This window comes from Chiloscyllium punctatum, chromosome 33 (genome assembly GCF_047496795.1).
Source record: "Chiloscyllium punctatum isolate Juve2018m chromosome 33, sChiPun1.3, whole genome shotgun sequence".
Taxonomy (NCBI): Eukaryota; Metazoa; Chordata; class Chondrichthyes; order Orectolobiformes; family Hemiscylliidae; genus Chiloscyllium; species Chiloscyllium punctatum.
This window is the reverse complement of record NC_092771.1, coordinates 20,064,171-20,081,196: the sequence shown is the minus strand read 5'-3', so window position 1 is coordinate 20,081,196 and position 17,026 is coordinate 20,064,171.

Genomic DNA, 17,026 nt, shown 5'->3' with positions numbered 1-17,026 from the left:
TGTTGCACGGTGTCCATTCATCTCTGGAGGTCCTCAGCATAAACCCTTTCAGACCCTGATACTAGAGCTCGTGCCATCATCCTCATGAACTGGAACTTTGTTAATGAGAGAAAACAGATTTAAAATAATGAGTAAGGTGATGGGGTATGCATTCCTTTCCAGTAGTGATCTGGAACGCAATGCCTGGAAAAGCTGATGGAAACAGATTGAACAGTATCGGTCAAAAATGAATCAAATCTAAACTCCAAAAAGGGATCATTTCCAGGGTTGTGTGGTGCAGAGGTGGGGGGGGGGGGAATCTAACTGAACAACACTGTCAAACAGTCAGACTTGGCACAGTGGGCCAAATGGCCTCATCTGTGCTATGGAGTGCTGCAATTTTGAGTTTTTCCAGTACACCATCAAAAACAAATTAACTTGTCACGTATGAACCTGATACAGAAATTCGAGTTTCTCGAGAGCATTACCAAATCATTGGCAGGGAATCCACGTTCCGTAACATGAATAAAAGAAAATTTAGGAGCATTTACAACAGAATTTGAGCTGATTGCAGTCATGTAATATTTAAATATTAGATCTTTGCACATTTAAGCAATCAAATTGCTTGTTAATTCTTCACGATAGCACAAAGGTACCTGTTGTTAAATTATAGCCTGCAGATACAGCATTGATGTATTTTCGGCTGAGATTTATGCACTTGTGTTATGAAGAAATGGATGTCTGTGGTGGACATTGTTTTGAAATAAATCACAGATGTTTCTGTTGTTGCCAAGCATGGTGTAATGCAAGCGAACAAATCATCACAACATTAACTTGATGACTTACTTCATGATGAATTCGATGGCCCCACGAGGGTGGATCTCATTTTGTTGATTGAGAGTTGGGACACTCGCTTGGTTTGGAGTGTTTCAGGCAGCTGCTGTGGGAGCTTCTCTTTGGTCTGTTGGGTCTTTGACAGACTCCGGCCCAGCCCGCCAAGCAGGAAGTAGGGAGGTGGGAGCCGGAGGGGGTTGGGTGGGTGTATAAGTTTGCGTCGGAATGCTTAGTGTCTCAAACATGGAGGGTAAAGACTGCGACAAGGGTTGGATCTGGTCATGCAGGGCGGGAAGTTAAACATCAGCCCTTCACATGGACTGGAATTGGGTGCAAAGTTACCACTTGGCAAAGGACGAGAGGTCTTGCATTCAGAGATTTTACATGGACCTAACGTTTTATGTTGTTTTACAGCCCATGTTGTACTCAGCATTTCTGGAGTGCAGTCACGGTTACAATGTAGTGGCAAATATGTGCACAGCAAGATCCCACAAACAGCAACCTGCTCAGCACCAGATAATCCGATTTGAACGAGGGATAATCATTGGACCAGCCATCCAGGAGAGGACACGCAAGTGGATCAGTGGTTACCACTGCTGCCTCAAAACGCCAGGGACCTGGGTTCAATTCAACCTCGGGTGACTGTATGGAGTTTGCACGTTCTCTGTGGGTTTCCTCTGGATGCTCTGGTTTCCTCCCACAGTCCAAAGATGAGCAGGTTTGGAGGATTGGCCATGCTAAATTGTCCATAGTGTCCAGGGATGTACAGGCTAGGTAGATCACCCATGGGAAACACAGGTTTACAGGGATCGGGTAGGGAATGAGTAAGATCCTTTCAACCTATCCAAGAGAACAGTCAGTTTGATATCTCATCTAAAAGCCAGCACCTCTGACAATGCAGACCTCCCTCAGTGCTGGGGTACCATGTTCCAATATGAAGCTTGAATGGTAACCTGGTGACTAGACTTGACCAGTTACTTTAGCCATGGAGGCTTTCCCAGGTCTAGTGGTGCTTGATTCCAATGCTAGCTTCTCCCTGGAGCAGGGTGTAAGCCTCACCAAGGAGGCTCTCCCATTCATACCAACTGCCATTGATGTATCCAAACGTTTTGCTGGTTGATCCATAAAGGAGACAATACAGGGTCCCCAGTGGCTGTGCAGCAAACCAGCAAGACCCCCATCACTAACAGTAAACTCCAGAGAATCAAATGTACCACCCACATACTCAGCCAGATATACACAGACACACAACCATATTTGCCAATATACACAAACACGGGTATGTACACACTCCCACCCATGGACACTGATATATACAAGAACACATACTCAGACACAAATATACCACATGGGCATGAATATAAACACTCAACAGAGTAGACAGAGACACACACAGATACTGATATATAGACAAACAGGTATTTACAGACACACACCCACGCATGCACACACACACACACACACACACACACACATAATGCCTCACACACACACACCCGCATACACAGACATCCATACATACACACACACACAGATACACACACAGACATACACACACAGGCACACACACACATACACACAGACACACACGTACACACCGAGATACAAACACGTGCACACACAGACAGACATACACACACACGTACACACACACAATCAGACATACACACACGTACACACACATAGATATGAAACAATCTGTCTTTGCTGGAAGGAAGTAGAAGGACAAAGTTGCCTTCAGACAGTGTGGACAGAGTCTGGCTGAGTACAATACCTTTGGAAGAATTTGCACAATCTATTGGCGGAACATTGTAAGGAAGGCAGTGCCAGATACTCAACAAAGCTGGATGTACCAAAAAAGGTAAAAAGAGGGGTTTTCACAGTCTGAGATCTTAGATTCCATGCCAAGGGGAGACAGAGAAGCTTAATCAGGATCGATTAGCCACAGACTGGGATGTGTTTCTTTCTATAAACAGGATTTCAGAGAGGTTACAGGAGGTAGGGGAAGGCTTGCAGCACCAGAGTAACTACTGCAGAACAGCATGCAATGGACTCTGACAACAGGAGCTTTGAATTGCTAAACTAGATGCAAAAAGTCACATAAACCAAATCATTTATAGAGACAGAAGGGATGGAGAGAGAGGTCAGCAACTAAAATGGAATGAAAGCAGCAGAACCATAATGTACACAAAAATTGTGGGGAGATAGTGCCATGATGGTACGGTCACCAAACCAGGTCCTCAGAAGAGTGTAAGAAATAAGAACATGAGTAGGCTATTCAGCCCATCGAACCTGGGCCACCGTTCAATAGGATCAAGGCCATTTCAACATTCACATGTCCCTGTAACCCTTGGTTCTCTGACTGATCAAGAATTCATCTATCTCAGCCTTAAATATACACAAGGACTCTGCCCCTGTCACAGTCAAGGGGTTCCAATGACTCACAATCCACTGAGAGAAGAAATTCTTCCTCATCCCAATCTTAAATCGGTGCTCTTTTGTTCTGAGATTGTAACCTCTGGTCCTAGACTGTCCCATGAAGAAGAAACAATCTTTCCGCATATACCCTTTCAAGATGCCTGCGTGTTTCAATAAGGTCGCCTCTCATTCTTCTACACTGTGGGTGGCACGGTGGCACAGTGGCAAGCACTGCTGCCTCACAGTACCAGGGACCTGGGTTCAATTCCAGCCTCGGGTGACTGTCTGTGTGGTGTTTGCACATTCTCCCCGTGTCTATGTGGGTTTCCTCCGAGTGCTCTGGTTTCCTCCCACAGTCCAAAGATGTGCAGGTTAGGTGAATTGGCCATGCTAAATTGCCCGTAGTGTTAGGTGGATTAGTCATGGGTAAATATAGGGAGGTGGGTTTCTTTATGGAGGGTCGGTGTGGACTTGTTGGGCCGAAGTGCCTGTTTCCACACTGTAAGTAATGTAATCTGTAAGCTAAACTCCAATTAAGTTTAGGCCCAATTGTCCTCAAAAGAAAATCTACTGAACCTTCTCTGTTCTGCTTTCAATGCTAATACATCTCTCCTTAGATAAAGGGTCCAAAATTCTCATAGTACTCTATTTGCTTTCCCTATTACCCACTGAATTATCATAGAATTCCTTCAGTGTGGAAACAGGCCATTCGGCCCAACAAGTCCACACCGACCCTCTGAAGAGTAACCCACCCAGACCCTACCCTATTATCCAATATTTACCCCTGACTAATGCACTTAACCTACACATCCCTGAACACTATGGGCAATTTAGCATGGTCAATTCACCTGACCTGCACCTCTTTGGATTGTGGGAGGAAACCAGACTACCCGGAAGAAACCCACGCAGACAAGGAGAGAATGTGCAAACTCCACGTGGTTGCCCGAGGCTGGAATCAAACACAGGTCCCTGGCGCTGTGAGGCAACAATGCTAACCACTGAGCCACCATGCCACCCTTTTGGATATTAGCTTTTGTGAGTCAGGCATGAGGACACACACGGCCCTCTGTTCTGTAGCTTTCTGCAGTCTTACTCCATTTAAATAATATTTAGCTCCTCTATCCTGAAGAAAGATTACATCCAAAATGTCAACTTCTCCACCTTCTGATGCTGTATTCCTCCAGCCTCCTGCTTGTCCACCTTGGATTCCAGCATCTGCAATTACTTTTGCCTCGATTCTTCATGGCAAAGTGCATAATCTCATGTAATCCATAACCAGGTTTTTGTCCAGTCACTTGACCTGCCTCCATCCCTCTTTCTCTATACCTCAAAACTTAACTTTCCAACTATTTTTATGTCATAGAGTCAGACAGCGTGGAATCTTGACCCTTCGGTCCAACCAGCCCATGCTGAACACAATCCCGAACTAAACTAGTCCCACCTGCCTGCTCCTGGCCCATATCCCTCCAAACCTTTCTGATTCAGGGACTTTTTCAAATGGCTTTTAAATGGTGTAATTGTAGCTGTATCCATCACTTCCTCGGAAGTTCATTTCACACACGAACCACCGTCTGTGTAAAAGATTTGCCCCGCATCTGCAAAGTTAACTACAGTAGAGTCACTTTTCTCAACCAAATCAGAAGTATGTATTGTAAATAACTGTGGTCCCAGCTCAGATCCCTATTGCACTCCACTAATTACAGGTTGTCATCCTGAAAATGCACTTATTATTCCAGTTCTCTGCCTTCTGTTAGTTAGCCAATTCTCAATCCATGTCAAGGGTGTGGTGCTGGAAAAGCACAGCAGGTCAGGCAGCATCCGAGGAGCAGGAGAATCGATGCTTCCAGCATAAGCCCTTCATCAGGAATGAGGAATTCTCAATCCATGCTAATATACTGGTTCCAATACCATATACTCTTATCTTATTAAGTAGCCTTATGTGAGATTCTCTAAGGAACGATAGTAGGGGTTAGTTACTCAACTGGAAATGGCATCCCGGTGGCAGACCAGAGTTCCAGATGGGACCAGAGCTGCTTTCAGGGCGAAGGAGATCACCCTGTAGATGGGACCCTCCTTCCCCGACACCCCCCAACCATACCATGGTAACCTAGTTACATTTCAAAGAGTTGCAGTGAGAGCTCTTCCATCTTGAGAAATTATCCCCTTCATTTCCTCCTGCTGCTGCCTTCAAAGCAAGGCAGATAGGGAGGGAGGGAGGGGGCATATTATCCTCAGAGTTAATAGGCTTACACCTCCCCGCCCCACCCCAGTACTGGAGGGCAGTAGCTAACCCACCTCCCTCTGGCTTATAAACTTCTTGAAAAACACAGGCTGCCCAGCTGCATAGGCCCAATATATCTCACCATGACCCTCAAGCTCAATCCACTTACTTATGTATGTAATGTGGGTGTGCTGTCAATGTTGGTGCTCACTCAGCCTCTATGTTAAATGGGCAAATTAGAGTGGGCGTGGGCCTGTGGTTGGCTTAGAAGGTAAGCTAGAACATAGAACATTCCGGCACAGCACAGGACTCAGCCCTCGATGTTGTGCCAACCTGTGAACCAATCAGAAGCCCATCTAACCTACACTATTCCATTATGATCCATATGTTTATCCAATGACCATTTAAATGCCCTTAAAGTTGGCGGGTCTACTACTGGTGCAGGCAGGGTGTTCCACCTGCTTGCTACTCTCTTGAGTAAAGAAACTACCTCTGGCATCTGTCCTTTTAAACAATTTAAATAAGTACATGATTAGGAAAGGTTGGAGAGATATATCTATCATATATATATTCAGGTTTGTTTGGCGATGGCTTACAAGAACCGTTGACTGGATTCATAGAATCCCTACAGTATGAAAGCAGGCCATTTATCCTAATTGGGTCCGAAGAGAATCCCACCCAGACCAACCCCTCCCCCTACCCTATAGCCCTGCATATCCCATGACCAATTCAACCTAACCTGCCCACCTTTCGAGAGAGTGAGGAACTGGAGGAACAGCACCTCACACTCCGCCAAGGGAGCTTACAGCCCAAGGGCCTCAACGTAGAGTTCACCAGCTTCAAATTCTCCCCAGCCCCATCCCATGTCCAACCCTCCCTCTCCTTCCCATCTCCTTGGCCTGACGACCTGTCCATCTTCTTTTTCACCTATCTGCTCCACCAACTGACCAACTGACCAACCACAACAACCCCCTACCCGCATCCACCTATCACCATCCCACCTGCCCTTCCCCTCACCCTCTGTTTATCTCCGAGCCCCCTTCCCCCTCCCAAATCCTGGTGAAGGGTCCCGACCCGAAACGTCAACTCTCCTGCTCCTCCGATGCTGCCTGACCTGCTGTGCCTTTCCACCGCCACACGGGATTGACTCTGACTTTCAGCATCTGCAGTTCCTCACTCTCCCCAAAGGTGGGCAGGTTAGGTTGAATTGGCCATGGGATATGCAGGGCTACAGGGTATGGGAGGGGTGGGTCTGGGTGGGATTCTCTTCGGACCCAATTAGGATAAATGGCCTGCTTTCATACTGTAGGGATTCTATGAATCCAGTCAACGGTTCTTGTAAGCCATCAAACCTGAGCTACAATAGCACTTGTATAACGAAGCAACGGCCCTGTCTGGGTGAAGTTTACATCTGGATTGTAAGGAACCTCCTTGCCCCTTCTCTCTTTGACCTTGGGACAACTTGGCGTGAAGCTGCAAAAGGTACTCCTTCATAATCCAACCCCCAAGGGCCCAAGGTTCACAGCAGAGACAGCCAATTTGCGCAGCCCGGCTCCACTTTTTCTACATGAAATGCCTCATAAAAGCACAATTACACCCTTGTCTGATTGCATTTGTCAACGAGAGCAATTGCCATCTTCTGAGTGCCGGACGCATTGGCTGTAAAAATGTGACCAAATTTCACCTGACAGGGCAAAATGTGAGGCAGCCTTTTCATTTCAATATCTGGCTGGTGTCGATTCTTCGTGTATCGGCGTCCGCTTTCCTCCCATCGCTGCTTTCCCTTTATTCATTGCTGCTTTTATTTTTGCTCATTTTTTTTTAATGATGGACAAGATATAATGAAGGCAGATTTGTTTGAGTCAGCTGTGCTTGGTGTATGGCGGAGCCTGTCTCTGATTGTCTCAAGGTTCCAAATTCAAGTCCGACTGCAGGATTGAAGCTAAAACAATCAAGGCTGACTCCCCAGTGCAGTACGGTGGGGTGGGGGGGGGGGGGGGGGGGAGGTGCTGCCCAGTTGCAGACGCCAATCTGCAGCAAGACTCTGTCTTCCCTCTCAGGTGATCATAAGCGATCACATGTCATGCAGTCATATAGCACATAACCAGGCCCTTTGACTCAACTGTTCCAAGCCGACCAGGTTTTCTAAACTGAACTAGGCCTATTTGCCCATATCTCTCTAAACCCTTCCTATTCATGTACCCATCCAAACATCTTTTAAATGCTGTAATTGTACCAGCCTCCACCACTTCCTCTGGCAGCTCATTCCATACACGCACCACCCCTCTGTGTGAAAAAGTAACCCCTCATGTCCCTTTTAAATCTTCCCCTTCTCACCTTAAACCTATGCCATCTAGTTCTGGACTCCCCCATCCTGGAGAAAACACCTTGGCTTTTCACCCTATCCATGCCCCTCATGATTTTATAAACCTCTATAAGGTCACCCCTCATCCTCCGACGCTCCGGGGAAAACAGCCCTAGCCTGTTCAGCCTCTCTTTATAACTCACATCCTCTAGACTCAGTAACATCCTTGTAAATCTTTTTTGCACCCTTTCCAGTTTATTAACATCCTTTCTGTAGCAGGGAGATCAGGATTGTACATAATACTTCCAATGTGGCCCTCACTTGATCAGGCGCCGGGGATTTATCTCCCTCTATGCAGCTGAAGGCCTCCAGCACCACCATCTCTTGTATAATGTGGATTCTTTTCAAGATATCACTATTTATTTACCTGATTTTCCAAGCTTCCATGTCTTTCTCCAAGTAAATACTGATGCAAAATATTCATTTTATGTCTCACCCATCTCCTGCAGTTCCATGTATAGATGGCCTCACTGACTCTATTCCCTCTGCAGTTTACTCTTTATTCTTGTATACCTCTTTGGATTCTCCTGCACCTTATTTTCCAAAGCTACTTGATGTCCCCTTTTTTGCTCCTTTTTCCTGATTTCCCTCTTAATTGTCCGACAATCCCCAATACTTCTCAAGGGATTCCCTTGATCCCAGCTGTCTTTACTTGACATATGGGTCCTTTTTCTTGACGAGAGCTTCAATATCTCTCATCATACAGTGATCCCTACTCTTGCCAGACTTTCCCTTCACGTTAACACGGACATCTCATTTTTGAGAACCTCCCTGTTTTCAGATGACCCCTTTTCCTGCGAACAGCCTCCGCCAGTCAACTTTTGGAAGTTCCTGTCTAATGTCATCAGAAGTGATCATGCCTCAATTTAGAACTTTAACCTGTGGACCAGGCCAATCCTTTTCCATTAATATTTTAAAACTAATAAGATTATGGTCACTGATCCCAACTAATACCTCAGTCACTATTTCGAAAATGAGGAGGGAAATTACATCTGAAGTCCTTGCCGATATTTATCCCTCAGTCGACGTCAGACACCCAGATTAACAAGTCATTGCTGTCAGTGGAGCTTGCTGCACACAAATTGTTTTTTTACAATCTCTACCATCGGGGAGAAGCGTGAATGCACTCACCAGCCGGATTCGTAACGGTTTCTACTGTTGTTAGAATGCTGAATGGACTCACAAACTCTTAACATTCACCTGTACCTGTGTTTTTGTTTTTGCTGCTATTAACCTATTATTTACTTATATATGCTACTTAACTCTGTGACTCACCTGTATTGCTCACAAGACAAATCTTTTCACTGTGCTTCGGGACACATGACAATAAATTCAATTCAATTCAATTCAATCTTTCCTACATCAAGTGAATTCACTTCAAATCCTCTTCATTGGCTCGAAAGGGCTTTCAAAGATTTTGAAGAGAGCATAGTAAAATAATTCTTCCTTTATACCTTTACTTTACTCGCGTAACCTCAGCACAATTCCTGTTTACACATTCAACCTTTTGAGTCACCTTGGTTTTTAATTCAGAGCCAAGAGACTGGGCACTTGTTAGTGTGTCAGATTTGTCTCTGAAGGGATAATTCTTTCCTCAGTTTCAGAAATTTATGGTTTGAAGAGCCATTGTTGTGTTTAAAACTAGGCTGTAACATGCAAATGGAGTGCTGCACTGTCTATTGGATGTGATGCCCGGCAGCAATCTTGGTTTCACATTTTATCTGAATGCTCGCACCCATGATAGTGCAAGAGTTATAGAGTTATAGAGATGCACAGCACAAGAACAGACCCTTTGGTCCAACTCGTCCATGTTGACCAGTATCCTAACCTAACCTAGTCCTATTTGCTAGCACTTGGCCCATATCCATCTAATCCCTTCCTATTCAAATACCCATCCAGATGCCTTTTAAATGTTTTAATTGTACCAGTGTCCACCACTTCTTCTGTGGAGCATCAGCCTAGGTTTCTATGTTCTAGAATGAGACTCAAACTCTTAAAAATATAAAGAGGCAATTGGTCCAAAGACGTGTAGGTCAGGTGAATTGGCCATGCTAAATTGCCCATAGTGTTAGGTACATTAGTCAGAGAAATGGGTCTGGGTGGGTTATTCTTAGGAAGGTCAGTGTGAACTTGTTGGGCCGAAGGGCCTGTGTCCACACTGTAGGGAATCTAATCTAATCTGAGCACAGCACTGGATCTGGAACTTGTGATGAACAAAGAATAAGACTCACTTTTTGATAATGAGGAGCTTGAAGGTTTGTAGCAAGGTGTACTTCAGCCTAGATCCACATCCACATCAGTTCACCGACACATTTGGCTATGCTTCTGCTTTACTTGTGGTGATATTGTTGGTAATAGTTCTGAAGGAGTTAATATTCATGTCACATTGTGCTCCATCCCAATGTCACAGTGTGTTCGGTTAGAGAGACAGTTGGATTCTGTGCAATTACCTCAAAGGGGCAGGTGTATTCTCTACAGTCAGTCCTTTATCACCATGTCTGGCTAGTCATGTTTACGAAAGCCATTGCTATCACACAATGAACTACCTTGCTTTACATAAGACAAGTGCTTCGTTCTGTTTAGACTGATGATGTGATGATAATCAGAAAGTCTGTCATGATAATTGGAAAATTCCTACACTCAGCACACAGAAAGGAGTATTTATGGCAGCTAAATACTCCAACTACATGTCAGTACTGAAAATATGACAAGGGCCTGACAGATTATATCCTTAATCTGTCATGCCTGAAGGTTTCACTGGTTTCGAAACCAGGCAGGACCTGGTAGGATGACCATCCTGAGAATGGCGGAGTATTACTGAGGTGGTGTTTGACTGGAAAACGTTCATGCACAAAGGAACCCTAGAGTCCTTGTACACTTGTCATTGGAAGCCTCAGCCCTTTCAGGGAGAGCATCCTAACTCTGAACACCCCTTATCTTCACTGAGGACTGCTTCTTTAAAATTTCTTGCCTTTGTGTCTGGCTGAACAGATAGGCTTAGAGTGAGCAAGCACTGTGACAGTGAGACGCAGCCTGGTCCAGTCTGTGAGCTGGGTGCGTGTGTGTCCCGAGTGCAGGGTGTCGTTGCTGCAACATTACAGTGATAGTGGCTAGTGCGGTATTGAAGGGTGGAAGTGTAAAGGGAGTGGATCAAAGTTTTGTCATGAGGATTCACAGAGACTGTCACAGATTGGGGCTAGGCCAATTTTGATGGAATTAGACACTAACTAGTGAGAGGATGGGGCACCTTAAAGCTCTACGAGGCACTCTGTGTGTGGAGCCACAGGAGATGGGTGAGATTCTAAATGAATACTTTGTGTCACTGTGGAGAAAGACATAGAAGCCAGGAAACTCGGGGAAGTAAATAATGATATCTTGAGAAGAGTCCACACAACAGAAGAGGAGGTCTTAACATGCACAAAGGTAGGTAAATCCCTGGAACGTGATCAAATGCATGGTCACATTTGGAATATTGCATACAATTCTGGTCACCCTGCTATAGGAAGGATGTTATTAAACTGGAAAGGGTGCACATGAGTAGAATGGCCAGTTCCTATGGAATATACCATGAGATGTTGGTGTCTGATGGAGGTCCTTTGGTAAAGTGATAAGCTGAATTCACCGGGTATCTGCTCCGATGGCCATGTCGAGTTTTTCTCAATATCACGCTCGCTTGGCATGTGAATTATTAATGAGATGACAGGATTGTTAGTCAGACACATGGCAACCAATAGACATAGAGTCATAGAGATGTACAGCATGGAAACAAACCCTTCAGTCCAACTCGCCCATGCCGACCAGATATCCCAACCCAATCTAGTCCCACCTGCCAGCACCCGGCCCATATCCCTCTACCCCCTTCCTATTCATATACCCACCCAGATGCCTTTTAAATGTTGTAATCATACCAGCCTCCACCACTTCCTCTGGCAGCTCATTCCAAACACGCACCACCCTCTGTGTGAAAAAGTTGCGCCTTAGGTCTCTTTTATATCTTTCCCCTCTCACCCTAAACCTGTGCCCTCTAATTCTGGACTCCCTCACCCCAGGGAAAAGACCTTGCGTATTTATCCTATCCATGCCTCTCATGATTTTATAAACCTCTTTAAGGTCACCCCTCGGCCTCTGACGCTCCAGGGAAATTGGTAACCTGCCCATTGCCTAGCACGAAACTTGGTAAAAGCAGAAATAATGGAAGAAAAGGTACTAGACGTGAAGATGGGTCTCGTCAAACCTCTCCCCTGATTCTACCACACGTCTCACCACAGCCTATCTCACTCAGACTCCTGTAAGTCTCTGACCATAATATTGTGCCAAAGTTCTGTCTTTTGCATTATTCATGAACGAGTGTGTATTGGGGTAAAAGGATGTATAGTTCAAGCTTAAATGTGGTAGCTTAATACTTAATAATCTATCTACTCGTCATTTTTGTTACTTTTAAGTGTTGATAATAAATAGAGATACTTCTGACCTAATCCGGATCACTTCTGAGTTCTGCATTGCATTCAATCAGCTGGCTAAATTGTTCGTTTCTGGTTTCATTATATTTCTGCATATTTGTCATCACTTGTGGAACAGTGGGGCTTGGTACACTCTTCCCAACTTGGTTTGTCACTAAAAAGTGAAGCAGAACAGAATAATGGACAAAGCTACATCCCTCCCTGATGCGCTCGATGTATTTTACGCTCAGTTCGAACAGAAGGTCAGTGAAACGGTGTCACCCTCCCTGCCAGCCTTGGATGGACCTGTTCCCTCAGTCACCGTCACAGATTGGCCTGTTCTGAGCGTGAACCCACGGAAAGTGTCTGGCCCTGATGGAATCCTGGGCAGTGCTCTCCCGCAGGGACCAGCTGGTGGGAGTATTCGCCCGACATCTGTAACTGTTCCTTACTCCAATCTGAAGTCCCCACCTGCTTCAGGAAGACCACCATCATCCCGCTGCCAAAGAAAGCTCACACAGCGTGCCTCAATGATGACCGCCCAGTGGTTCTGACTTCCATCGTTATGAAGGGCTTCAAGAGCTTAGTCATGGCCCATATCAACTCTCACCTCCCAGCCTTCCTTGATTCCTTGCAAGTCGCCTACTGTCACAACAGCAAATGCCATCTCCCTGGACCTACACTCATCCGTGGGAAATCTGGATAACAAGCACACCTGTGTTAGGGTCCTACTTTTTGACTACAGCTCTGCCTTCAACACTATAATTCCAACCAAACTCATTGCCAAACTCCAAGGCCTAAGTCTCTGCTCCACCGCCTAACTGGATCCTCACCTTCCTGACCCACAGACTGTAATCAGTGAGGGTAGGCAACAACACCTTCTCCATGATAATCCTCAACACCAGCACCTCACAAGGCTGTGTACTCAGCCCCTTACTCTCCTCCTTGTACACTCAGGACTAGTGGCCAACTTTGGCCCAATTCCATTCACACATTTACTGATGACAACACTGTGTCGGCCAGACCTCAAGACAGAATACAGGAAAGAGATAGAGTGCTTGGTGGTGTGGTGTAAAGACACCAATCTCTCTGTCGATGTCAGCAAAATGAAAGAGCTGGTCATTAACTTCAGGAAGCATGGTGGAGGACACTCCCCTATCTACATCAATGGATCCGAGATGGAGATGGTCCATGACATCAAGTTCCTAGGAATGATGATCACCAACAATCCCCCTGGACCACCCACGCTGATGCAACTGTCAAAAAAAGTACAACAATGCTTTTATGTTCTCAGGAGGCCAATGAAATTTGGCATTCCCATACAGACTCTTGACAATTTTTATAGATACATCATAGAAAGCAATCTTCCTGGATGCATCACGGCTTGGGGTAGCAACTGCTCTGCCCAGGACTGTAAGAAACTACAGAGAGTTGTGAACACAGCCCAGTCCCCCACACAAACCAACCTTCCATCCATTGACTCCATCTACACCTTTCACAGCCTCGGGAAGGCAGCCAACATCATCAAAGATCCCTCCCACCCCGGTTATAATCTCTTCCAAGCTCCTCTGTCTGGCAGAAGATGCAAAAGCTTAAACACATGGACCGACAGATTCAAGAACAGCTTCTGTTATTAGACTCCAGAATGGACCACTTAATTTTTAAATTTAAATGTTGATCTCACTCTTTGTGCAAGTTCTCTGTAGCCGTAACACTGTCTTCCCCACTTGCTCTATTACCCTAATGAACTGTGTATGGTATGATCTGCCTGTACTGCATGCAAAACAAAACTTTTCACTGTACCCAGGTACATGTGGCAATATTAAATCAAAGCAAATCAAATCAAACAGTACAGAGGTACTCAAACATGTGGATAGCATGCATGGTTTTCAAAATTATATATGATATACAAATACATACATGATATACAAATGTCTAGATGGGTATACAAGTTAACAAATGCCATATTTGGTACAGGTCGTTCAGCTATAACGTGCATTTCATTAACGCAAATTTGCTGTAACACGACTAACAAATTGGGGACACTGTTTCTAAAGTGTGAACTTTTAAATCGTGTGTTGGCTGTGACACGTTTACATCACCAACACTTTTAAGCGCTGTTTCTAAAGCATGATTTTTCTATAATATGGGGTTGCACAAGAACACAACCATCACTTTATAGAAGAACGTGTATGGAATGAGCTGCCAGAGGATGTGGTGGGGGCTGGTACAATTGCAACACTTAAGAGGCATCCGGATGGGTATATGAATAGGAAGGGTTTGGAGGGATATGGGCCGGGTGCTGGCAGGTGGGACTAGATTGGGTTGGGATATCTGGTCGGCGTGGACGGGTTGGACCAAAGGGTCTGTTTCCATGCTGTACATCTCTATGACTCTATAACTGTCTGTATTCAAAAGTACAGCTGCTCAACACAGTATACAAACAAAAAGGTTCTATAAGTGATACCTGGAAGATAGAAATTGGCTCAGAACTGGGAATTGCAAACTCAACTCCCTGGAGCAGGACTTGAACTCAGAACCTTTAAAGCTGATGCTGTATTTGAAGCGTTCAGTGCTGGGCTCCGGAGGTTATCTCTAATACCGTTCAATGCTAAACAGTTGGAAAGAATTCCAGTCTCTCATCCATCAAATCATCCATCAAATGGGAAGAAAATGAAACTGAATAATGTGCATTGAGTGGAGTCCGGTATTAGGTAACTCAATCTTAGCTACAACTCATGTCAAGCTGAATGGTTCAAAAGAATATTTTGAGAAATAAACACACATCTCGATCTATTTTTCATTTCAACAACTGTCTCATATTTTCCTTTTGTCTTCAGCACCAGATGCAACATTCCCAAACATTTTTAATTTCTCTCCATCCATGACTAGGAACTTGCTGAAATAAATAATCTTCAGAGAGTTGCAGCGAAACTAGGCTGAGAGGCACTACAAGCAATTCCAGGAGAGCTGGTTGGCAATAGCTGAAAGGAATAAGTGAATGGGGCTCAGCTGAGCATAAAGCCTTTAGTTATGAGAGCGGTTACTCTGTTAACTGAAACCTCAGTGAGGCAACTTAATAGCCCTAATCAGAAAGAGAGATTGTATTTGACGCTATGAAGATCACAATATGACGGCTGTTGAAATTCATGACAGACAAAGGTATAACTGAAATGTTTATTTTCATTAAATTCATCGATTCTTCTTTTTTCAAATCACTCCTGGGACATCAGCTTTCATGGTGAGACAGGAATTCCCCGGAAAAACCTGTAAACCAGCGAAGGAGACATCCAAATTGTCTTGTACGCCATAAAACAGAGCTCCAGTAGTTCCAATTCCAAGTATTAGCTTTCTTTTTAAAGTCGGAGAGTCAGAGAGATGTACAGCAAGGAAACAGACCCTTCGGTCCATCTCATCAATGCTGACCAGATATCCGAAATTAATCTATTCCTATTTGCCTGCAATTGGTCCATAAGCCTTCTTATTCATGTACCCGTGCAGATGCCTTTTTAATGTTGTCGTTATACCAGTCTCCAACACCTCCTCTGGCAGTTCATTCCACATATGCACCACCCTCTGCATGAAAACTTTGCCTCTTAGGTCCCCTTTTAAACCTTTCTCCTCTCACCTTAAACCTATGCCCTCTAGTTTTGGACTCCACTACCCTGGGGAAAAGACCTTTACTATTCAACCTATCCAAGCCCCTCAAGATTTTATAAACCTCCATATAATGTTACCCTCCATCTCTGATGCTCCAGCCTATTCAGCCTCTCCCAATAGCTCAAACAATCCAAACCTGGCAACGTCTTTGTAAATCTTTTCTGAACCCTGTCCAGTTGAACAACTTCCTTCCTATAGCAGGGAAACCAGAATTGAATGCAGTATTCCAAAAGTTGCCGAACCAATGTCCTGTACAGCCACAACGTGACCTCTTAACTCCTATACTCAATGTACTGCCCAATAATGGCAAGCATACCAAAAACCTCCTTCATGATCCTTAATTGGTCTTTTTCCTCTGGGTTTGTTCCCTGTCCCTAGTTGCCCTGAGGGATGATGGTGAGTCACCTTTTCAATTAAAACGTAGGAGTGCAATGGCATTGTGATATTATCACTTCAGTATTTCATCTAGAGACCCAGGGGAACCTGTGTTCAAATTCTGCCATGGCAGATGGAGGAATTTGAATACAATAAAAATGTGGAATTATGAATCTAATGATGACCATGAAATCATTATCAGGAAAATCCCATCTGGTTCATTAATGTCCTTTAGGGAAGGAAACTGCCATCCTTACCTGGTCTGGCCTACATGTGACTCCATAGCAAGGCAAAGCAGGGATGCTGTGGATTTGCAGGTAGGTGCTACTTGAGTGAACTCTACTTGAGTAAGGAACAGCCCCGAGATGCTGGTTGGACCATGGGCAGGTAAAAGTGCTTGTGTGGTCCAAAGTGGCACCTGGAAGTGTTGTACCAAGGAGAGGTCCCATGAGGGTTCTGAGTGGGTTATCCAATGCCAGCATCCAACAAATCTTCAACATAGGGCAGCACAGTGGCTCAGTGGTTAGCACTGCTGTCTCACAGCATCAGGGACCTGGGTTCAATTCCAGCCTCAGGCGACTGAGTGTGGAGTTTGCACTTTCTCCCCGCATCTGTGTGGGTTTCCTCCCACAGCCCAAAGATGTGCAGGTTAGATGAATTGGCCATGCTAAATTGCCCCATAGTCTTCAGGGCTGTTTAGGTTAGGTGCATAAAGTTTAAAAATCACCCGACACC